The sequence below is a fragment of the Podarcis melisellensis genome (genome assembly GCF_964234715.1).
Source record: "Podarcis melisellensis genome assembly, chromosome: 1".
In the NCBI taxonomy this organism is placed as follows: domain Eukaryota; kingdom Metazoa; phylum Chordata; class Lepidosauria; order Squamata; family Lacertidae; genus Podarcis; species Podarcis melisellensis.
This window is the reverse complement of record NC_138528.1, coordinates 53,697,234-53,722,182: the sequence shown is the minus strand read 5'-3', so window position 1 is coordinate 53,722,182 and position 24,949 is coordinate 53,697,234. Positions and strand designations below refer to the sequence as shown.

Sequence of the window (24,949 nt, the reverse complement as noted above, 5' to 3'; positions counted from 1 at the left end):
TGTTGAAGCTGCAAAATAAAGTAATCATGTAATTATCTAAGATCTTAATTACAGAAGAGCTTCTCCTTAATGCCAAACACTTGTGCACATATGCTAACATCTACTGCTTGTTATATGTAGGAGCAAAATAGCTTTCCCATGGGAACTGGGAGAGGGAATGCTGGTTGGAACTTTCCATTAACAAAGAGGAATCATCTAAGGTCATTGTTCACAACCAAAGCAGCGATATGAGAAGAACCCAGACAGCAGATCCATAGACTTTCATCTTTACTGAAATAGTTTTTATTTCTCACATTTACATGTCACTGTTTACTCTCTCTTGGACCCAGTATTCATGTGCTTCCCAGAAAGCTCCTATCTAGGCACTGACCAGACCTATACCTGCTTGGCTTTAGCAAAGCAGAGGCTTTATATGCCATGGAATCCTGTTTATAAGTATATTCCAAGTTGTGGAACTATTGCCATGCATTTAACTCAACCCACATTGGCAAATATATTCTTTAGTCCACTTTCATTAGCCTTCTGGTGTTATGTGATACAATATAGGAATCATGAAAACTCTTCTCTATATGCTAGGGGTGGGGTAGCTCTGGCCTATAGGCCAAATCCAGCACAGCACAGATTCCAGCTTGGCCCATGAGACTGTTTACCTTAACCTCCTGCCTTGACAGGTGTGGGGCAGGTAGAGATCTGGCTGGATTGGCAGTTGCCATGGGGAATGTGGTTACACAGCCAATCCCTGCAGAATGCAGAGGTGGAGTCACCTAATTACCATCAGCTGAAGGACAGAGAGTTCAACATTGCTGGATTGGCTAGACAACAGTCACAATCAGCAGAACAATGATATTCTTCTTGGATCTTCAAGTGTCCCTGTGCAACAATATGTTTCCTGTTGATATATGCATTCATCTTGTTTCATTGGTAAGATGGCAACATAGTAACAATTTGTGGGTTAGCTGTGGTAGCAACATACTGTATTTTTGAACACTGTAGTAGTAGATATGGATAAAGTGGTACCTCGGGTTAAGTACTTAATTTGTTCTGGAGGTCCGTTCTTAACCTGAAACTGTTCTTAACCTGAGGTACCACTTTAGCTAATGGGGACTCCCACTGCTGCAGCCGCGCAATTTCTGTTCTCATCCTGAAGCAAAGTTCTTAACCCGAGGTACTATTTCTGGGTTAGTGGAGTTCATAACCTGAAGCGTCTGTAACCTGAAGCACCTGTAACCTGAGATACCACTGTACTTTGTTTACCTTTGCTGCTTGATAATCTGCTTCATATAGTTCTGTCCAGGTAATAGCTTCTTGTTGAGCCTTACTCTTGCTCAGCCCAGCACAGAACAACCCAGACTTTTTGGAGCTTTGTAGTGTTGCAGTTTTGTAGCCCACCAGGTCTATGAGCTATCAGTATAAGCAAGCTTGAGTTTGTGCCACCTAAAATAGTTGAGCTGTGCTCACATAAACTATTGACAAAAGGCTATTCATTCATTAGCATGCTTGTCTCTGGTCTAAACCTTTGTCTGCATAAAGGATGCTCAAAAATATCAAATCAGTGGAGGAAAGGAATTAGGTATGAAGCAGTACACTTTAATGAGAGCGTTCACTACTGTTGATTAGTAGGCCAATGTCCCAAAGAAGTAATCCTCCTTTACTAGCCTTAGAAATCAAGGCAACATGCAGAAAATAATCTCTGAGTTCTGAAGGGCTAAAGATGTTGTCTATAATTCCCAGGCAATAATGAATTCTAAATCCTAACTTTCCTGAAGGCAACTCTTGCTCTCACCACTAGTCATCAGTATCGTCTTGCTAAAAATAACTCCTCAGCTCAGCTACAGTTTTCCATAGTTGTGCATTATTCTGCCTCCCTTTAATGTGCTCATTTAGTTGCGCTAAGTGATGGCAACTGGGAAGATTGCAAAGATGCCCATTATAAAAGCAAAACATCTATCAGATGACATTTCCCCCCCCCTAAAGCAGTCATTAAACTGGATTACAACCACAGCAGTTCAGCCTTGGGCTGCTGAAAAGCAAATTGGACATTAATTGCTGCATTTGAGTGGTTTCTCCTGCACGATTATCTATAATAATATTACCATAAAGGCCTCGTAAAAGGTGCAATCCACTGTCTCCCACCTACTAAGAAAATAAACACTTTGCTCAGCAAGTAGCATCCAATTATAATGTGCCCAACACTTTATATAACCTCGAGGGTGTAAAAAGAAGGCAGTTGGTCTTTGTTGGTGAAGTTCAAGATCCCTTGTCTGGTGGCTTCAATTTAAACTGACCTACGAAACACTGAAGTAGCCCGATCAATCTAATACACCCAGACTGTACACAGTTCTCTAGCCATGCATTGTCTCTCAGTGCTTTGCTTGATGTGTCTCCTCTTTTATAGCCCACCATGTGATCATCTGGTTGGCTGTGATATACGGCTGATGTGTTGCATACAATACGAGGAATAGAGTAAAATGGGTGTGGTCTAACATAATTCAGAGAGTGATCCTAGACCAGCCGTTTTCAACCTGTGGGTCCCTAGCTCTCCCATCATCCCTGAGCTCTGGCCTTGCTAGCTAGTGGTGATGGGAGTTGTAGTTCAACAACAACAACAACTAGGGACTCACAGGTTGAGAAAGGCTGCTCTAGAACATGTTACTGTACAGTGAAATTGCCCTATTATGTGCAGTCTGCATACCAAGTTTAAACTGCAGTGGCACCTTCAAGCATAGTATGAACCAGCATTCCTGAGAGTGCAACATTCAAACACACACCAGGTCTCCTCTACATGTGTGTATGTGTTCATATGTGTGAATGGATGGCAATTTGGAAGCTGATAGTTAATGGCATGTTCAAGCAAGCGCTGCCCTTTTTTACCTTCTTCACTGTGCCCAATACTTTCTGTGGTGTTTTCATTTGAAGCCTCCACTATTGGCCACTGCCAGAGGCAATGGTTGAGGTTTAATGACCCAATGGACTGATCCAGTGCGGGAATATTTCTCCTCCTGTGCAGCATCCTGTGAGATCTCTCTATCTCACCAGCTGCTGCTGCAGTACAAATCATATTGTGTGTAATGGCATGTCTGCCTTGGGAATTTATGGGTATGCACTGCGGGCAATGGTGGCGATGACGACAGATCAGCCAGAATGCATACACGTTTCAAATTGCTGGAAATCCCCACTGGGTTGTACTGCAGGAAAAATGAGAAAGCCTGCTGGCTGCTGCCAGCCCACACACTGGATAATCTGTTTCTTTCTGCAATGAGCAAAGTAAAACAACACTAGGCAATGATGAAAAGAGGAAAAGGAGCAGCCTTGAACTATCACTTCCCTCAATGTTCCAGAGGATAGCTCTGTACCAATGGAAACCAATCATCATTGTTTGAATTCTCATATGTTCTGGCAGAACAGCTGAGAAAGAAGGAAGGAGGGAGATTTTGCGGTGGGCAGAATTAGGGACGCCAAAGTTTCCTGTCATTATGTGACAGTGACAAGCAATTTATGAGCTCAGAGTTCAACACGGAATTATTACCCCTCCAGAAATAACACAGACACATGCATTTCACTAATTGCAGTTGTGCCGTGGCAAATTCATTTTATCTGCCATAACAGGGAAGCAAGCAGAATTCATCAGGCTTGCTCATAGTTAGAAATGGGAGAGAAATTAGATGCAGTTTGCAGTTAAAGGTGAATCCATAAAATTTACACTTTCCAAAACCACATGAGAACCAAAACACCAGCATCCTTTGAAATGCACACATATCTGAATTTTGAGATATAGCTCCCCAATGAACCAGTGTCAGCACAAATGCATCTGTTAGGGGAAAGTATGCATAAAAATGAGTATATTAGTTGAAAATAACATAAAACGTGCATTATAGTAGGAGAAATCACTTGCAAAAATATGTACATTTGCCAAATGCTGATGGATTTTCATGTTTTTTAAAAAATTAAAAAGTGCAAATTGCTGCAGAAATGTGGAAAACTGAACTTAAGATAGGAAAAAAAATGAGAAACTGAGGGAACCAAAATGGACAGCTCCTTCCATCCCTATTCACTGCACATTTTCCAGGCAAAAGATTGCTCATGTGAGTTATATGCTGTATTCTATGAAGCTGCAAGGATATGTTATGCAACTGAACTGCTTGCTTTTTTAACAAGAGAGTAGAAGCTGTCTGGTTCTGCAGATTACAGGTTTGAAATGGAAGTCATTCACTTGTGCAATATGCTCACACATATGCTCATGAGGATATTTTTTTCCAGGAACAATCCAATAACTAAAACATGAAACCTATGATTTCATTCTTGAGCTATTGCCATCTTTATGCTTCAACAGAAGCATAAAGTAGAAGCCTTTGATGATGACTGCAGTGTCTAGGCTGATTCATGTGTGGAAAGGCAGTATTTGGGGTCCTGGGGTCCTGTGGCTTCAGAGGTCACAACTAGCACTTTGAATTGAGCAGAGAAAGTAATTGGCAGCCAGTGCACTTGGGCTAGAATCTGTGTAAAATGCTCAGATCTTCTGGTCCCAGTTAATAATCTGGCAACCTAGAGATTTCCAGGGCATAGGCAACTAAAACCATGTTATTTCTGTCCATACAGGGAAACTAAGCAAGGGTCAGTAATGGATCCATAAGTAGCAGAGTACCTTTAAGTTGAGTGAAACTTCTTCCGGAACAGATAGAATAGGATCCCATAAATATGTTGCTTCAGGGGCACTATGCTGTACAACATATTCCTTCAGATAAAGCAGCGCATTCTGTGTTAGTAGATGGGGGTGGGAGTAGGAGGAAGGGAAGGGGAAATATTGTTGATATTAGTCCCCTTAGTTCCCTTCCCTTATCCAAAATTTCAACTTCACTTTCTTCATTTTTATTGCAACTTCTAGAGTCTGACAGAAGTGCCCTGCCTGTGTTGCTTGATGACAGGATTTCATTAGTCTATAATGACATTTTAGTGCTCGTTTTAATCATTTCAAGTGCTATTGCGTCCTGCTGTGAGAGATTGTTTTAAATACCAGAAGGTGCACTGCTGGGGTAAGGGCTTCCCTTTTCACATACCAATATATGCAAAAAGAAAAAGAAAAGCAGTTGGGTGATATTTTGCATGGTTTATGAGGAAATATTAAAAGCTATAAGACAATATGACTGGCAATAAGCTGACAATAAGCTGGCAATGGGTATTATTTACAAAACGTTAACATTACCAAAGCCACAGAATGTTACCAAAGTCACAGAATATGGGATATAATCAGGGCTTTTCCCCAGCTGGACTCACCAGAACTCACTTTTGGTACCTTTTAGGTGAGCACTACTGCCATTCTAAAAGAACAAGGGTGAGTTCATGATGAGTTCTGGCACCTCTTTTTCAAAAAAAAATATAGCACTGGATATAATATACACCAGAGTCATCAAACATTTTGGGCAAGAGGCATATTTGGAATGTGGAAAGAGTGCTGTAGGCGTCAGTTACAAACTGAGTGTCATGGGGCATGGCATAGCACTACGTTGTTGCTGTTGTTATTTGGGACTGTGGCATAACACAGTATGGCCATTGCACCACTCAAAACAGAAGAGTGTGTACCCACTTATAGCATCCAATGAAATGTGGCCATGTTTAAGGAGCCATGTTCATTGTAGGAGAGGGTGAGCCAACAGTCTCTAATTCACTGTGGATTTTTGAAGGGATATTTATTGAGATATTTTGTGGGTGTCATGTTGATGAACCTAGAATATCTTATCTGTTCCAGAGAAAATAACATCACAAGGGGTGAGCGAGCAGAACCCCAACCCCCAACCCTTAAATATTTTGTCAATAAAATTGTGGGGCTTGAGTTTCCTGGGAGAGTCAGGTCTATAATAATATTAGCAACCCAAAAAGCCCCAAAAGAAGTTATGGGAACTGAAATCTAGAGCATGAGTCATTTTCAGATCAGTTGTAAGAAGAATTGCACAGCACCTCCATTTCCTGTAGCATCAATTGTAGTCTGCAACAGCAATTTTTGCATGCTCTCTTCCTTCTACCCTTTCTTGTTCTTTGCCCTGTCCTAACAGGTCATAACATAAAACTCACAAGGGCTAAAGGGTGAAGATGAGCTCAGCTAACAGTTGACCAGGAGGCACAAGGTAAATGTAATTTATAACAGGGCAGACATATGTCCTGAATTTCACAGACATAGATGGAATACGGCAGTTGGAAACAGTGTCTGGGTGGAAATCGTTGAAATGTCCAGGAAAATCCAGACATATGGCAACCCATGTTAGAAGTCTAGATTTTGGCAAATTTCCTTTAAAACTAGCTCAAAAAACGTCAATATTTTAAGATTTTGCAAAGAAAGCTCAACAACTTTTGCATCTGGATTTTCACTTTCTGAAATATGGCAACCCTGGTTTATAAGTACATTTATTCAATGAGTAGGAAGATGCTCACGAATCAAAGTTCCCAAGGAAAGTTAGGAAGCAGGCCCAGAGACAGCGGGAGGGTGTTTTGAATGATAAAGAACTTCTAAGCAGCAGCCAACTTGGACTAACAAGTTCCAGGCATGGAATGAGTCATTGTTATCTTCTTACCAGGTCTCCTGCCTATATTGGGTTATTTTCTTTTAAATTGGTTTTTACCAATGATTTTCTTGTGTAACAAACAAATAAACAAAGAAAAGTACATATGGTGTCTCCACTTTTAATTTACAGTCTTTTTCACAGTTGGTTTGCATTCAGTATGAGACACTGTTGTCATATACATTATGCAGTTTTATGTCTTCCCTGATCAATGTAAAGAAATAGCCTGCAGTCTGGCACTTCATCATTCTTCAATATTTTCCTGGCAGGACTACTGGAGCTGTGCCAGAAGACTGTGGAGATTTGTGTATATTGCATGGCAATTCTTCAAGAGATTTCATGCTTGGTGGCTTTGAATATAGGCGGATCTTCAGTCAGTCTGCTCTGAGGGTCCTACCTCCCGAATCCTAGTTTAACAGTGGCTAAGGGTGTCATTAAAGGGACATGGGTGGTGCTGTGGTCTAAACCACTGAGCCTCTTGGGCTTGCCGATCAGAAGTTTGGCAGTTCGAATCCCGTTGCTTGGCCCCATCTCTGGCCAACCTAGCTGTTCGAAAGCACGTCAAAGTGCAAATAGATAAATAGGTAAATGGTGTTTCCGTGCACTGCTCTGGTTTCACCAGAAGCGCCTTAGTCATCCTGGCCACATGACCTGGAAAAACTGTCTGCGGACAAACGCCGGTTCCCTCAGCCTGTAAAGTGAGATGAGCGCCACAACCCCAGAGTCATTCATGACTGGACTTAACGCTCAGGGGCGTTAGGTACGCACCTTTACCTTTTTAAGGGTGTCATTAAGTTTCAAGGCTCATACCTAATTTCTCTGTATAAGAACTCAACTGAGTCAGAATCTAAGAAGAAGCTTGAGACTGGAATTATAAGCTGTTCCAAGTCAGGGGTCAGTCTTTCACTATATCCTGAAAAATATCCTGAAAAGGGGACTATCAAATAATCTAAGGTTTTGGAGAAAGTAGTGATCTTCTTAAATTTCATAATTATCTGGCCCTTAATGCTCAGGTGAATTATGAATTATCATTTCCCCAAGAGATTCTGATTGCCCTCAGAATGTAAATCAAACTTGTCAGCATGCCTGTGAATGTGTAGTTTTGCAGGGTGCTTGTCTGTTCATAGAGATTTCAGGTTCCTAGGAATATACATATCCCAGGACTTTTTGGAGTTGATATGCTGGGGAGAGCATGGTCAGCAAAAACACAGGCAGAAAGAACACTTTGCATTACTTGGGGTCACTCTGCAAGAGAACATCATTAGGCACAAAAGCTTGTGTTGGTTCCCCTTTTGTTCTACCCTGACTTGCTACAGCAACCCACACAGGACATATGCTCTTTCTCCTGCTGTCTACTCCATATGCATCTCAAGATGGCTAGCTTTGATTAATTAAGATGATTAATCTGCAATCAAATGATGCCCCAATTTATCACAGTGTTTATTCAGTTAAAATGTTCATTCCCCAAAATCATCCTGTAGCTGTAACATCTTCTACTTCAGTTTGCTTGTCGAATTTGCTTCCAGGGATCATGAGTCATATCTGGGGAATGAACATGACTGGCATTTTTGAGTCAAAGGGTTACTCCTCTGACCTACTTCCAACAGGATCAACAGCTGCAGGCTGGCTATGGAATGCGCAGATAAAACACCGCTAGACAGTTATATGCAGGTAAGAAGTTTGATTCCAGGTTTTCCCTCCTTAAAAATAGCAATAACAACTCTCAACTGTGCCTCTACAAATGCTAAGATGAGCAAACACGCAACGTACTTGCACATCAAAAAGATATAAAGAGGCAAATTTTGATCAGTGCAGATCTTTTTATCATTAGCAGATGAGGGGAAAAAATAATCAGTTGAATTGTATATCTGAAATTGAAAGAAACTGAAAAAGAATCCTGCAATGAAAAGCCACTTCTCAAACCCCTGTCCACCACAATAATTTCACTGACTCATTTAAGCAACAATAGCAACACGCTCCATTTACAACAATGCCATACAAAGAAATGCAATTTTATTTTTATGCTGTTGAACAGCCAGTAACCTTCTAAGACTATATTGTAAATTTCTAATAATAAAGTTTCCAACTATAAAGGAGGAAATTCTTTTGGATTGTTTTGATATGTGCAAAGGCTACTTTTTATGTACATATTTGATTTGCATTAAACATTCACCACTCTAATCATGTTACACATCTGCTAAGATGAAGACTGGCCCAATAAAAGTTGCTGGCTAAGACAGAACAGAAAATGCCCCCTCCACATCAAATTCCCTGTTACTAAGACCAGTCAACTTATTTTGACACCCGATAAAGAAAATCTCTTGTCTCTACCACTTCCTGGCAGCAAAAATTTAATAATCGTAAATTGTTCCCTTTCACGACACCCAAAATCAGCTGTCCAAGGCAGCCACCTCACTCTACTTAATTGTTAGGCCATCTGTGGCTAAGGCTTCCCTTTCCTCTTTATTATCTTATTTACTTGCTACAGGTTAGTGAACAATAGAAAAACATATCTCCCTTAGCAACCTAGTATTTGATTTAGTGGTTGCAGCTTTCAGAAACAATTTAACATGTCGATTTATCCTGCATCCTCCTTTGCATTCAGTCCAAATCCATAATAATTCCTCAGACCTGAGGGTACATCTTTGGATTGTCATTGAGATGACAGAACAAATTTATAAGAGCAAAAATGCAGTAGGAATCATGGCATCTATTTATAGCCAAGTCCCCCAATATCTCTCCCATAGATAAACATTTCTACTTATAAAAACCCTTCCAAAGATATTTGGTTCATGGACAAATATATTTGGTTCATATCTGGGCATTTTGCAGCATCTGCATTGATGGCCTAGGAGACCAGGCTCTGAAATCAGCCCAGTAATTTTGTCCCAGAATAACTGATGGCAGGCTTCAGGGGACCTGAGCTCTACTAACAGTGAAATCTTAATATCCTATCCATGTCTGCTTATAAATAAGTTCTATTGTGCTCAGTGGGATTGGAGTGCACTGGATTGTAGCCAATATTAATGCTTTAGCTTAAAGGTGAAGGGCACTGCGATACAATGTACTCTGTCTTTCTAATTAATAGTAGTGGTCTACAAGGCTGGGGTCATGGGTAGCTGTGCCAAAATCTTGGTTTACAACACTTCAGAACCTGGAGCATGGAGAGAAAGTTTTTATACTAGGCCTAGCCAGAAAATCAATACTATCTGCAATTACAGAAACTTAGGCAGAACAACTCTGTTATCTTCTGAAAAGGCCCCAAAGGCTGAGCACATGCATTTTATGGGTGCTCACCAGCCTCAGCCGTTAACATTCCCAGCCTCAGCCCTGGAACCATTCACAATATCATTCAAACCTATTAATAAAATATCCCTTCCAAAACAGTCCTGGACTACTGAAGTTTGCTATATGGGGGGCTGTCCTTGAAGACTGCTGCTATAAATGTGGATGCTAGGCTAGTAAGTGGGACAGCCCAATGGGACTATGTTTTGCTGGTCTTTAAAGCACTGTGCTGGCTGCCAGTGAGCTACTAGGCCTAATTCAAGGTGGTAGTATTACCATGTAAAACACTAAATGGCTTATCAAATATATCAAATTAGGTCCTTCCTCTGTATCAACCTTCTTGAATCCTAAAATAATCAGGTGAGGCCTTTTCGGTGCCCCTACCAATAAGTGATCCATGACAGGGCCTTTTCAGTGGTGCTTCCCTGTTTGTGGAATTCCCTCATTATTGACTTTCAGGAGAAGGTAAGAACATTCCTGTTTAACAAGGCATTTGATGGCCAAAAGATGCCGTGCTTGGCAACCCTGAAAGAATGTTTCAAACTATTTCTAGAATGTTTTGAATTGTTGTTGTTGTTGTCATTGCATTTTCTACCCTGGGCTCCTTCAGGATGAATGGCGGATATAAACTGATTCAATAAATACATAATATTCTATACCTTAACTACTGTATATTCCTCCATTAAAATAGAATTTCCTCTTCTGTCCACATTTTTATCTGTGATCCAAGTACATCTGCTCCCTCAACTTGGCAGCAGGAAACCATTCCCAACAGAGGGTGAAAAAGTGCTTATTCTAGACACACCTTTGTTGACAGTAAAGGGCACTTTTTGCAGACAGCCTGTGAGTAGGGAATTTTAGAGGCTGCCAGTTTGACGTTCAGGGAAAATAAAAACACCAGTTTAATAAAATGCTCCAACAGTGCAGGCAAACAGTATGGAATATTACATTTGTCCTCCTCGAGGGGAAAAAAAGCCCAACAAAAAACTTAGTAGCATCAAGGTTTCAGGGTTGCAGAAAGTTTGTTGAGAAAGAGGAGCTATGCTGGTCTTAATTGCTATCAAAGAAAAAGTGAGCATCACCTCAGAAAATAGTGTCCAGGTAGGAATGATTTTTTAATGGTTTTCTAACGGGGACCAGCTGGTTCATTCTCAGCTTTGCAACAAAATACTTGTGTGTATCTGCACAGCTGATTTAATCTTGCCACACTTTGGTTTTACTGTTATAAATTGATAATCACACCAGAGCTCAAATTACAGAGTAAAGAAGAAGAAGAAAATAAGAGGACTTAACTCATGAAAGGCACTACAGGGGGGGGGATTCCTTCTATAGTTAAATCCTGTATACTGTAGGATAAATATTTTGTCATTTAATACAATAATTCACTACACATTGTCTTGAATGCTAAAATGGCAGAATAGTAATACAAGTCTATACAAACAATTACAAAATTATGGGGTAAAAAAAAAAAATCTCCTCAGATGTTAATAGGTATGGGAACTTGAGTAAAATGTTTTTCGCCTAGTGCTGAAAATATATTAATGAAGTTAGTAGTACCAGGTGAGCCTCCTTGAGGTGAGAATTCCAATAAGTGACTAAGGATACTTAAGGAACTTGATCATGGTGAATTCTGGTATAAACTAAGGCACCATGTGCACTATATATTTAAAGCAGTATCGTATCACTGTAAACAGTCATGGCTTCCCCTAAAGAATTCTGGGAACTGTAGTTTTTAAGGGTGTTGATTGTTGTTGGCATGATTGTATTACCCTGAGAGAGCTACAATCTTCAGAATCTCCTGGGAAGCAGGTTTGAGTGTTAAACCATTCTGGAAATTGTAGCTCTGTGATGAGAACAGGGGGTCTCCATGCTCCCAGTTGCTATTGTAACTAAGTTAAAGTACTTGGAAATTAAGTAATCACTCATTCTTCTCCTGTCTACCCATGCCTCCAAGTCTCTCCTATGTCTCGTTTCAGAGAGTCTATTTTATATTGTGTGCATCTTAGGACTGGCATGTGTCATAATGGTACTATGTAAAGTCCTACATACATAAATATAACAATAATTTGGTGTAATCTGGAACTTCTTTATAATTCAAATCCCCATGAAAAGTGAAGGTGCAACACCATAAATTCTGTAGCCACATAATAATGATGTTTACGTCAGATGGTATTTTCAAGAGCACTCAAATATTGATCTAACTCTGCTCCAGTGGTGAAGTCAATGGGAATTTCACCATTGATTTCAGTAGGAGGAGAGAAAATCAATTCCCAGCACTTGTGAAAATTTCACAGTCGGTCATTACTGATTGAGAGAATATTCAAAGAACTAATGATGGGGGTTCAGTTTAGAGCTTCATATCCCATTGCGCACCCCATGAGCCACTTGACTCTCTGCTTTGTTTGGAAATCTATATGTTTAGCATTTAAAGCTTTTTTTGCTTTCCTTGCTTCACACCTAGCAAAGGCTTTCCCCCCATGTGCTAATGGTTTAATTATATTCTTTCCCCTTCATTTCTTTAGGAGTCATCACTAAGATTAAAATTCTTGTTCAAAGCAGATCTACGCAAGTAGGTGACTTTAGGGTTCATTTTCTAATTGATCAAACAAACTGCTAATTAAATGCATCTGTGCCTAATCAAAACATGGCTACATAAGCACAGTGTATCATTTAGCTGGGTGCATGAGATTGTATTCATCAAGGGGAATGAAGACTCAGCTTGATTAGTAAGTGGTGAAACACATTCAAATCCTTTATTTAGGCCAACTTATACCAGAAGCCATGTTTAATTATTTATGCAGATTTTTAAATAAAAGATATACAAGTTTTACTCCTCAATATGATGTGTTCCGAGTAGCCCAACAATGCTGCTAATGATGCTCTTGCCATTTTTAGTCTTTGCACCCCTTTGTTAAAGAATAAATTTCTCCATGTTTCAAAGAGTCATATCTATGTATGTGCAAGCATAGGAAAAACAGTGAGGGAGAGGCGTTCTCTTATATACTGGAAAGTGTTGTGTGGAACTATCCAGGCCTATTCTTTTGTGTTGCTGCAACTTACCTGTTTTGGTGCAGAGACAGATCTCCTGCATTGCAGAGACTGGAGAAACACGGGCTATTTAGCTTCCACTTTCAAGCTTGCTTAACTTTACTCCTGCATAGCTGTCTCTTGGTATCTTCTATTCTACACCACCCTTTCCTTTCACTTCCAAACTGCATGGGCAAATGGCTGGTAACTTTTGCCTTTGGCTCTGCCATTCTCCCCTTGGCTATCTTGACTCGTATTTTTACTAGCACTCTGTTTTGTTTTTTTTAAAAAAACTTCTTCTTCTTCTTAAACTCTTTTAAAGAATTCACTGCGGAAAGGCTTTGCCTTTTTATTTATTTATATATATTTTTTAAAAAATGGTGAAAGGAAATACTTTCCTTTAAAACAAAATTGATGAGTAGTACCCACTCTCTCTGGCTTCCTTCACTTCAATTAAGGCATATGGGAAGGTGTCACGAAGTAATGTCTGCTTATTTGTAGTGATATGTCAATTGCTATACTATGGGAACCTTTTTAGTTGAAGAGAGGGATTTTTTTAAAAATAACAATATTTAAACAAAAAATACATATAGAAGAATTCCCGTAGGGCTTTTCAAATTATGAAGAAGTGTTTTAGGGGGGGGGGATGTTTTATGGGAAGAATAAGAAAAGCTCACAAACACAGTGAGGTAAACTAAGTTGAATCCCACACCTATCAAAATTTTAAAGAAATTCTTTTTTAAATAAATAAATAAATAAATAAATCCTAAAGTGCCCCACAAATGACAAAGAAAAACAGAAACCTCTTTTGTGATGGAATAAAACTCTCAAGGAATTAGAGAACAGGTTTTGGTACATTGGCGGTGCAATTTCATCCTTTAATGGACCTGTTTAAAAGCACAGGACACTTGCTAGGAATTCCCTGACTTCCACTCCATTTCCGCCAAGATTCCACCCACCTTTTCTCAGACCTCTGCTTTCTCTTTCCCTCCAAAGTTGTTTTGTTTTATTACTCTTTTGCAGCCAACAATATGCAGTTTCTCCTGTCCTGAAGAGTGGAAGTTTGTGACCTTTCATATATCGCAGGGTGTGTGTTCCATGCTTGCTGCCTGTGCTCTGTGGGAAGCTTCAGACTGATGCACAATGTTTGAAGCTGCTTTCAGAACACTTGAGTGCATAATTCAGGGTGGATAATTGCGTGTGTTGCACTAGAAATAGCAAAGAGTCTGGTAGCACTTTAACAGATTTATTGTGGCATATACTGTAATGCAACAATTAATCTGTTAGTCGTTATGAAGCGGCAAGTCTCTTTGTTGTTTTTACCTTCACATAACTATGTCTGAAGCCACTTTCTAGTATGCATGGTGTTTGTCCTTGTCCTAAAGATAAACAAGTCGTTTTCATTTATCCACCATCACTTTGTTTTTCTCATTGCTCCTCTGCTGTTTTGTGTGTGTATATATATTGCAGATGTTCTAGTTACTGCTTATTGATTCTGGTTTGTTTCCACCTGTTGTTTCATTTATTATATTATTTTGACAATACCAGAATAAAAGGGGGAAAGACACAAAAACCAAATACATACAAAAATCAAAAGTATAAATAAAGTCAATTATTTATGCTATTTACTCTAAAGCATCTGTACCATATAAAATCTTAAAATATTCCAAGGCCACCTTTTGATTGGAAAAGCAATATGCTTTTATGCAATGTCCAAAAAATGGTTCCCAATTTAACATAAAGGTATCTTGTTACTGTCTTTTGTTTTTCCCATATAGTATGTCCACTTTGCCATTAAAGCAAAATCCCAACTTTTTTTAGCAATTCTTTTGTTTAGTGTTTTTTGTGATCTCAGTATGCTTGACACAATTAACATATGAAACCCATTTCTTGTGTGTTTGTCATACTAAGCCCTCTATATAATTTGATAAGGAGAAAGCATGGAAGATAATGTTGTGTAGAACAAAATGCCCATTTTCACAATTACCTGATCCAACGTCCTAGCCCCCTCAGTTATAGCAACCTAGTTGTTGTATTTCAAACATCCTCTGTGTGCTGACCAGTAATTCTCTCCTCATGGCTCTGTTTTTCCAGAAATAGTTTGAAAGACTCTTTTACTTTCTGGGTGCTTGAAAGGTAACAGCAGGCCATTTTCCTCTGTGCACATGTTGGATATGATGTGCTGTTGTACAGAATGTGTTATGATTGTCAAAACACTGCCCTAGAAGTGTGACCATGGGTAAACTAAGTTGAATCCCACACCTATCAAAATTTTAAAGAAATGTGGTAGCTATGGCACCCAGGGCCCCTTGGCCCTGGCACCTATGCTAGAAGGGGACCTAAGCACCACATGGCCACACTTGAATGAGGAATCCTCTTTGATGTTCCTCTTCAGTTTAATTAGAGAATAAACCATTTTACTTTTTTATGTAACCTACCTGTTTTCTTTCTCATTTATAATATCAACAGAGCTTCTTAATATGGACCAAGGGTTTGAATGTATTCCTACTCTCTCTCCCCCCTTGCAATGAGGTTCCTACTTTTCATGGCAAATTAGCCTCTAATCCCATACTGGCTGGGTGGCGATTGTGGCCCCTCGAAGGTCAGTCACTATCACCCAGGCAGCCAGGATGTGTGGGGCCACTCCAACTGGTTACATTGCAGGGTGGGATTGCCTGCCAAAAGCCTAGTTTTTGAACCATTCAATCAGTGGGTCACTAGTAGGCAGAGTCTTGTGGTCGGACCTGGAGTCAGAAGCTTCCATTCTGGTCTGCTGGGCAATTTCATTACAGTGGGCAGAAGAGCACCTATGGTTCAAAGTGGTGCGGTCCTCTTTTTCATATGTGGATTTTACACTTATTCTGTTCTTTGCGTAGTCCAGCTCTTAAGCACAGCATTGGCAATCTCATTACTAATGCTGTGTCAATAAAATCTGATTTTTAAAACCACCATTTAATGAGAAAATGAATTGTATTTGCAAATTATCAATGGGTCTAGAACATTTCACTGTTCTGAAGGCTTTTGAAGTGGCTGAGATTTTTTTGTGATGTTTAAGTGTCTCCTTTTCATTCTACAATTCTCCTCTCTGGTAGTCTACACTTTCCTAAGTGTCTCCACTTCTGGAAAATTCTAGGTGTCTTCTGATAGACTTTCCTGTAATGTCAGAAAGCTAAGGAGACTGAGTTCTTTTTAAGGAAAATGACTTTTCTTCCAAACAAAATCAGGGAGTGCACCAGTTTCAAGCATTTGATAACCACCCTCCTCACCTTTCTTCATCAAAGGGGAAGGCATCCTCTTCCTATGGGTCTTTTTTAGACCAGGAAGCACAGGTAGCTGGAGAGACTGCAGAATGATAAATACTTAACAGAGAACTGTTTTAATGAATGAAAGTGGGGAGGGAAACACACCTCCCTTGGCCACCTTGAAACAATAACGTAAGCCCAACATATGGAAATTATATAGTGCCCTGCAAACAAGGCAGGAAAACAGAAACCTCTTTGGGGAATACAAAATCAAGGACTGTTTTCTGTACAGTATTAGTCCTGTCAGGGTTTTGGATAATTGTTAGCCTTTGAAGTTCTTTGTTCTTGTTTTGTCAGCAGCACTGTGTCACTGTCTACCATTCACTGGGCATAGCAAGTGGGAAGAGTACAGTTGCATTCACATCCTGCCTGCAGACTCCCATAGGGATTTGGTTGGCTACTGTGAGAACAGAATGCTGGACTAGACAGTCCTTCAAACCATTCCAACAAGGCTCTTCTTATGCGCACATCAGTACATTTTTACTTTTCCATGTCGAATAACTTTAAAGTTGTTGCCATAGCTACAATCCATATTTTGCTATGTGTTCTTTCTTCCCAGAATTGACTCCCTTTGCCTTCATCCTTCAGACAGCTAAGATGCAACACACACCTTTCATACCAAACTGGCTGTGGCGGTACAAGAGGCAAAGCTGTAATCACATAGACACTTCCAAGAAGACATGGCTGGTGCTCTGCAAACATGCCCTTAGAAAAGTACAAATGGGGATGCCAATTCTGAATGATTTAAAATTGTAGAAACAAACACCATGTGACCCACAGTATACATCTAGGTTCCCCAGCTACTGAAGTGTTTTTACAACCTACTTTCCAATGTTGCTGCTTTCCCTGTATGCCTCCGCACGGTAGACATAGCTGAAGGGCAAATACGCTATGTTTTTCAAAAGGCTTATTTTATAATTAAAGACTCAAGTGCTTCATGTGGAACATGAATAATGTATCTTATAAATCTTCTTTGATATATGTATACACAATACTGAATCGTTATTTAGTGGTAAAACTAAAACATGAAATAAGTAAAATATGGCCTAAAATGAATAAATGTGCATATGTGGGAGGAAAAGAGGCCTTCAAGATATGCAGCTCAGAAAATTGCAGGAGGTTATTATTATTAGGTACAGCACTTTTCGAATGAACACTTTAAAGTCATTTTCAAATAATTAAGATTGAGACTCAATATTCCTGAGAATGAGTTCTAATGTTTTTCAAAGACTGATTTAGAGAGGTAAAAGAGGCACTTTCAGCCCTTTTTCAGTATGGTTTGAGCCTCCTTTACAAAGTTAGCTAAGGGTTTGCATCAACTGGGGTCACAATCCAACAAAAATGAAAATGTTTATGCTTAGACACATGACCACCTTCCATACAGCAAAGTGTTTTCCATAGGTTCACATGGTAGGGAAACAAGAACTCGTTTTTTCCAAAATATGCCAAGCAGTCCTAAGTAATGTCTATTTCCTCCTTCCACTTTCTGAAACAAAGCAACAGCAGGAAGTACAAATATGCCTTAGGTGGCCTTCAGACACATAGTTTTGCAGTGCATAACTTAGCACATCTTCCTGTCAATAAAATGTTCACACACAGTTTATGTCCTCTCCAAATGTTGTATAACAATAGGGCAAACGTTTTCATATAGAGTAGCCAAAACCAGTTATATATACAGCTCCAAATGCATAAAAACAGCCACCCCTATAGAAATGCACAGTACTTTTGAGACAGAAAACACAGATACCATAATGACTTTTACTTATGCAATGTAGTTGCTCATGCAGCCAGTATTATTGAATGGACAATATCTTAATGACTGACTTGTCGGGCAAAAATTAAGTCCATATTCAAATATGTAAGAATCACTATAAAAATAAAACAGTAATGAGAAAGAAAATACTTGATCAAGAACAGTGATTAGTGAAAAGTCGCTAATATTGGTATAATGAAATCAGTGTAACCAAGCAAATGTTAAATCTGTTGGCACAGTGATAGATGAGAGAGTGGATAATCTTGGGATTGCAATGCAGGCTGCAATCAGAGCTGAAGGATCCATCCACCGAATTCAACCTATTTATTATAAAGTAAAATGGATGCAATTAAACCTGCAGAATGCCCACATGCTAGGTTCTCTACTTGGCAATTCTACTTATCACTTGATAACTTGTGTTATATTTTGATTATTATTTATTTTTTAAAAAGGCAAGTGCTGGAAAGTGACATAAAATTGTCTCATAAATATTAATATGGTTTACAAAGTTACAACCACTGGTAGATTGTCTTTTGAAGATCATAGCTTATTTTCCCTTCAACTACATCCTTAAAACTTTGTGACTAGCATTCTGTACAATTTGCAGGTTCTAAATGATATTCAAAGGCAATCCCCACCTAAAAAGTATTGCAACAGTCTAATATAGAAGTTGCCAAAGTATGGATCCCTATACAGGAAAAGCTTTAGTTGGCGAAGTGCTGGAGCTGGAAATACACCCTCCTAGCCACTGTGGTCACCTTGGTCTCAATGTGGATCAATGAAAAGCTGATTCTCTTGCATATATGGAACTCATTTTTGACCACATAAAAACTGCATGAATCTTGGTAGAGCTGTTACTTCAAATGGAGGGTTCCTATTACTAGTACAGAGCTCAGGAAACACATGTTGTCAGGGGTTCAGGAGTGGAGGCACAGGGGAAGGAGGAAGCGGAGAGCGAAGGGGAACAATCTGAGGGCAGTGTAGGTGAGGAAGACAGTGGGGCAAGAGATTCCATGAGTCTGTCCAGTGAGTCGGAAGATTCATATAAGGGGGCACCCATAGCCAGAGCAAGGGGGTTCCCGGGAGGGAGGCACCAGGAGCAAGGAACCAGCGGTGACTCCCAAAGCAGCAGCTGGAGATCGGGACCAGTTTCCCCACCAGAGCGTAGCGGGGGGGAAGAGTCCCAGGTGTCAGGACCGGTTTCCACTCCAGGGGAAAGAGAAGATGAGTCAGGGTTGACCACGCCCCTGTCTCTGAGTGAGGGAATAGAGGGGAAGTCAGATCCAGTTAGCCCTCCCGAAGGAGGAAGCAGTGAAAGGAGCAGTGTAACGGTCAGGAGGAAGGTTACCGGCTGGGAGCGCGCGCCAAGTTCAAATGCACAGGCGCGCGGGACAGCCGGGAGCGCAGACTGGGAGCCAGGTCCTAAAGCACACCGGAGGCAGGGGGAAGAATCCGGGGACTCATCAGCATCAGAAGAGTCCAGAAAGGGCAACACCCCAGCGGACAGAAAGACCCAGAGGAGAAAGGAGCAAAGGAGGAGGTGGAGCAAGGCTAGGGTCTTGAACTGGTGTCTGGGGGGAGGAGATTCAGACGGAGCTTCAGCGGTCTAGGGTTGAGACGTAGAGCTGCGCGCTGTGGCTTTGGAATCGAAACTGAACCTTAATAAAGACTTTTGTATATAACAAGAACTGGCGTTGGTCCTCTGTGAGCTGGGACCTTGGGCAGCTCTGACACATGTGTAAACACTTTATTCCAGCTTTCCCTAACCTGTTGCCTCTAGATGTTTTGGACCACAACTGCCATACTTCTTGATCATTGGAAAGACTAGCCTATTCAAGGCAGAAATAGGAAAGATGAGATTGAGCCGTTTGACAAGAGAATTTCCAAATTCTTGGTAGTGCAGAAGCCTAAAAGTTTGAATTTCAGTAGATCTGAAAAGTGCTGGCATTTGGGAATTTGAAGCATTTACAAATACTTGTCATAATGTTAGGAAGGTAGACCTTTTCTAGGTTAATGTATCCACATTCTTCACAATTCAACAGATGCAGAGAGGGTGCTGCTTCACCAAAGTGAAAGAAATGAAAAGACTTCAAAGTTCATAACATTAGTGAAAGAAAATGCTAAACCAGACTAATAAAAGCAAACACCATGATCACAATATGATCATGATAATATCAGATTTTAGTTTCACCATTAAAACATCTATTCAGCATGACCAATTATATGTTGAAACAACAGTGCTGATGTTGTCATGTAGCATAAGGAACAGTGTAGATTTAAATGAGACTCATCTGCAATCAGAAACCTGAGCACTAAATGTGACATGGAACCAGGGATGGTGTGAAATTTTCAAGGAAAATTCATCTGTCTTGCAGAATTCCCATTTGGATGTCCAATGACTCATCTCAAATGAGCTTTCTTCCAGAGTTCCCACTGCATGCTGAACAGAAAAGGATTCTGAATTGGACCTCAGGGCTTATTTTTCACATATCAGTGATCTGGCACAAAGAGAGGAAACTGTTGCCCAATTCCTGGATATATGAGCATTCCACTTCTACACCTTTGGCTGCATATATTGCCTGATATGAAAATCCAACAGATGCCCAAAGTGCAGTTTTTCAGCAGCCCTGGAATAGGCAACCTGATTGTTTAAACACAAAAAGGATTTGGATTTTAAGTTCTGAAATGTGTTCAGCAATTTATCAGAGGGTGACAAGTAGTGATTTGGTCATGTGGAATATCCTTTTTACAAGGCTATTTTACTACTTGTATATTGAGGTTGAGAGTCACTTTGTGATGCCTCCATCACTTAAAAAAAATGGTTGCGTGATTCATTCCACAGTTGGCTAACCCCTATGAGATGGCTAACCAGCTGTAGTAAGAAATGAGGAGGCACATGCTACTGTTCTCTTTTTTGGGTTTAACGCATCAATTTAGGACCTGAATAACAAGTTGAATTGGAATGACACACAGCAGCCCTGAAACAGGTCATTTTGTTTCCAAACACTACAAATGCAGACAGAAGTTGAATCTGGTGGTCACTGCATACCCCTAGTATATTGGAATATCTGCTATCATGGTAGATAAAATGGGTGTTTATTATATTTCTGGTTTCCTACACAATATTTATGATTCTACTACATGAGCTTTACCTATATAATGGGAAAGGAGCACAACTCTTTTGAGACAGTTAGCAGATGAAATCGTCAGTTGAGACTGGTTCAGAATTCTACTCATTCACTGAAGATCTGTCAAATCCACACCTGATCTGAAAATTCTGGAAGCCTTTCTGAAATTCAGTCAGTTTTCAATGTGTCATGCTTACATGAAGATGCATTATGTAATATCACAATATCCACATGTCCTGATTGTTTTCATAACCAACCATCCTTATTCCGCAATATTTTAACTATTTTATGCCAAACACCCTTGAATCTCACAAGAGATGCTTGCATCTATTAAAGTGAAGTGTCTAAAGCTATACTTCAGGGACAGAACAGAAGGGTGGTATACAAATTTAATAAATGATAATGTTAATAATATTGAGCATATTCTATGCAGCCAGAAGCTGCCCTCAAATGTAGCATGAGTTCATTTATTGCCATTAATTAGCATTGCAAGTTTGTGGTGAAATGGAAGGCAATTCATGTCACATTTCTTCCCACATCTGCTTTGTGCCAGTTTGAAGAAGTGTACATCTGATGTGACATGGATGGATACACATCCAAAACACATACAACACAAGCACACCTCACCACAGGCTTCCAGTATTACCAAGAAGCATGGCAAAGCTTTTCCTGCAGATTTTCCAAATGGTAAAAAAGTTATAGTTTCACCCTCCCCACCGAAAACTTGCCATGCGAGTGAATAGGGAAAACAAAGCAGATTGGAACCCAAATCACAGACTGAAGCAGTCTGAGCACATAGCGACTTGCTAAATGTAACATGAATAAAGGGCAATTAGAGGAGGAGAAAAACCAGTGTATGCACAGCTTGGAAGTAACAAAACCTATTCAGATCTCATGAGCATTTGAAAAATGGCAGCCTTGAGCTCATTAAGTTGTGGACACGGAGCTATGTCACAATGGATCTGATAGCACATGCAAGAAGATACCATATTTTTCCATGTATAAGACATTGTTGTTTTATTTAAAAATTATGCTAAAAATTGGGGCTTGTCTTATACACGGGTAGTGGAGAGTTGGGATGGGCGATTGGTGGCTGCAGTGAGTAGGAGATTGTCAGTTGCCTTTTTGTGGGTTATTGGTGGGTGTATCAAGGTCCTCTGGCAGTTGGCAGCTGCGGCAATAGGGCGGCTGATTGGTGCTTGCTCTCGGGAAGAGTTCAGACGTTTGGTGGCTTTGTGGGTGAGCGATCTTCAGCAACCCCCCCCCCCCAAAGCTCTATGAGTCTGTGCATTCCCCTCCCTGAAAAAAAGCTCAACAACACTGGGCAATTTCCCCCCATTTTCTCAATTTTTAGTCCCAAAAAAGAGGGGGTATCTTATACACGAGGGTGTGTTATACACAGAAAGATATGGTACCTTTGAATGCAAACAACATATATAATATACTTTAAAATATAACAAGTATACTAAAGTTAGAGTCTAAAACCTGCAACATTATGTGGACTCTAAAGGTGGGATCATGCAAACAGGCAAAGGACATCAGTCTGCCTTGCCATTAGCGTCTCCATGTGACAGCTCATTAGACTGGCTCCTAGCAATGGAGTCAGGACCTAAGTACATTTGTGTTAGCTGGAACATACAAAGCAAGTAGGAAACTCCTGCTGGGAACTCAGGGAGAAAAGCTCTTAGATGTCTCTGCACAGGGCTAAAGAAGTGTTCGGGGATAGGTTGCCCCATAGAGTTCTGTAGCAAAGTTGCCATTAAACAGCCAAAAGAAAGGCACCATCTGAGGTGAAAAACAAAAGAATAAAACTGGTAACTGGTATGAGAGCAGAATACCTGCTGCTAATAGCAACAACGGCAGCTCTAGGTAGCATGGCCATTAAAGATATACAGGGCTGCCAACCCAATTGTACAAAAATCCCAGCGAAAGAAAAAAGTCGTGCTTTAGTCATTTCAGCGGCTATGGCTTCTACAGGGGTGGTTCAAAAGGGGGAGGGTGTTGTTTTTCCTGAATATTTTTGCAGAAGATGGGAACTGAAAAATGCCCCTGAAAGAAAGTAGAATTCACACCTCTCTAATGAGGTAAACAGGCACACCTTTCATAAATTCATTAACAGTTTACGGCCATATTCCAGTTGGCTGCTTTTCTTCTAAGCTTGGGAGTACTTATAAACTGTGTGAATGAATCTGAAAGCGCTATTAGCAAAGCCTCTTGCACTGGCCAGATGAGAAGCTATTCTCCCCTTAAAATTTTGGATTAGGGAGCAAAGGACAACCAAATGACCAAGGGGGTACAGGGGCTCCCCTATGAATAAAGGTTGTGGCATTTGGGACTTTTAATTTAGAAAAAAGGCAAGTAAGAGATGATATGATAGAAGTTTATAGAATTATGTGTGGAATGGAGAAAGAAGGTAAAGGTTTTAGAAGAGGTGTAGAAGACAGATGGAATGATGACTGAACAACAGCTAACAGAAACAGAATAAAACATTTTGGGTAGGGTGTGTGTCATATTTTCAAACATAACCTAAATGCTGCACTTTTATTCAAATGTGTTCACAGGCAAAATTCAGAGCCGCTCCATGATTTTAAGTATGATTTTCAAATAAAAATCCTTCCTCCTCTCTGCCCCACTCTGTGTGGTCTAGAAACCTGTTTCATTGAAATAAGTCCTCAGCCCTATTACTGAAAATATTGAGGAAAATGATCTAACATCTATAATGAAGATAGTAACACTCTGAAATACTTCAATTATTATTTTTTCTCTCCATTCAGAAATGAGTGAAGAATAAAGAGTAGATTATCAACTGAAAAGGAAGAGAAACACCTGTGGAAGGACAATTCAGATTCCTGCCAACATGTAGGTTGGAGCCAAATGGATGCTACTAGACAAAGGTGACTATTGAAAGCAAAAATAAAAACAAGCCTTTTCCTCTGACATGACATTCCCACACCTGTTAAAAGCTACCTCTGAAATAAGAAAATAGATTATAATATATTTCTGTATGAATTCTGTGTGAACCTTCTAATAACATCCCAAAATTAAATTTGCATTCATTGCCCTAAATCAGCCAGTGTCCAAAGCAGTCTGTGATATTGTCAGCTGGACTTCTGCCCCTTTTCAACCTGACATATATTTATTGACCAACTGCTCAATTGGCTCATTCTAAATGTTTCTACCTATACAGTATATATGAATAAAGGCTGCCTTCCCCCCAACCCAAACAGAGAACTCACTTCTTTGAAGAAGATGCAAACATGGATCTTCATCACATGACTCCGCCTGAAGAAAGAGAGTCAGTAGAATTCAACTTCTTCTTTCACACAAACTACAATGAACATTTCAGTTCTTTGCATCTATAGCCCAAATCTTGATCTCAGCAGCTAAATACCAAGAGGATGACTGAGGAGGAGTCACATCACTGTTGGATCAGAACTGATGCTGTGAGGAGGAGGAAAGAGGAAAGCTTTGGCACACTTCAAATATATGAGCGTACCTCCCCATGCTGTCCTCTTCAAACATCACAAAGAATATATCCTTATTTCTTCATGCCACAAGATGAAGCACAAAACACTGCAGAGGACTCCAATGTGTTTTTAGGGAGATGACAGGAGAAAAAAGATGTTCCCTTTGCTTGCTACATGTGTGTGGTATAGATATACACTGTAAAATATAACTGCAGTCATTATATTGGTTTTCTCGGTGCACTATGCATCAAACTTTCAAGGCTTAAACAACATACTCTAATTTGTTTCTTATTGAATTTACAGCAGATTTTAACTTTGCTGATCTGAAAATCAAGCCAGTTGTCCATGTCATGTATTGAAAGGGTACTGACAATTCCTAAAATGGCTTAAAATGATATTATAGGTGACAGGAAATACTTTATATGCTCAAGTAAAC

General features: G+C 40.0%; 1 protein-coding gene and 1 long non-coding RNA gene across 11 annotated transcripts in view; one reads left to right on the top strand and one right to left on the bottom strand.

Moving 5' to 3' along the window:
- Window positions 1-24,949, bottom strand: part of LRRC4C (leucine rich repeat containing 4C) — a 611,700-nt gene that overhangs the window by 36,965 nt on the left and 549,786 nt on the right. The window lies entirely within an intron of this gene.
- On the top strand, window positions 766-24,949 carry LOC309358980. Of its 4 annotated transcripts, XR_014163681.1 has the most exons (6): window positions 766-921; window positions 6,048-6,119; window positions 8,078-8,222; window positions 12,359-12,405; window positions 23,821-23,940; window positions 24,274-24,949. It is a non-coding gene; the product is annotated as an uncharacterized lncRNA (long non-coding RNA). The 4 variants fall into 4 exon arrangements; XR_014163680.1 differs by lacking the exon at window positions 12,359-12,405; XR_014163683.1 differs by lacking the exons at window positions 23,821-23,940; window positions 24,274-24,949 and adding an exon at window positions 16,725-17,105.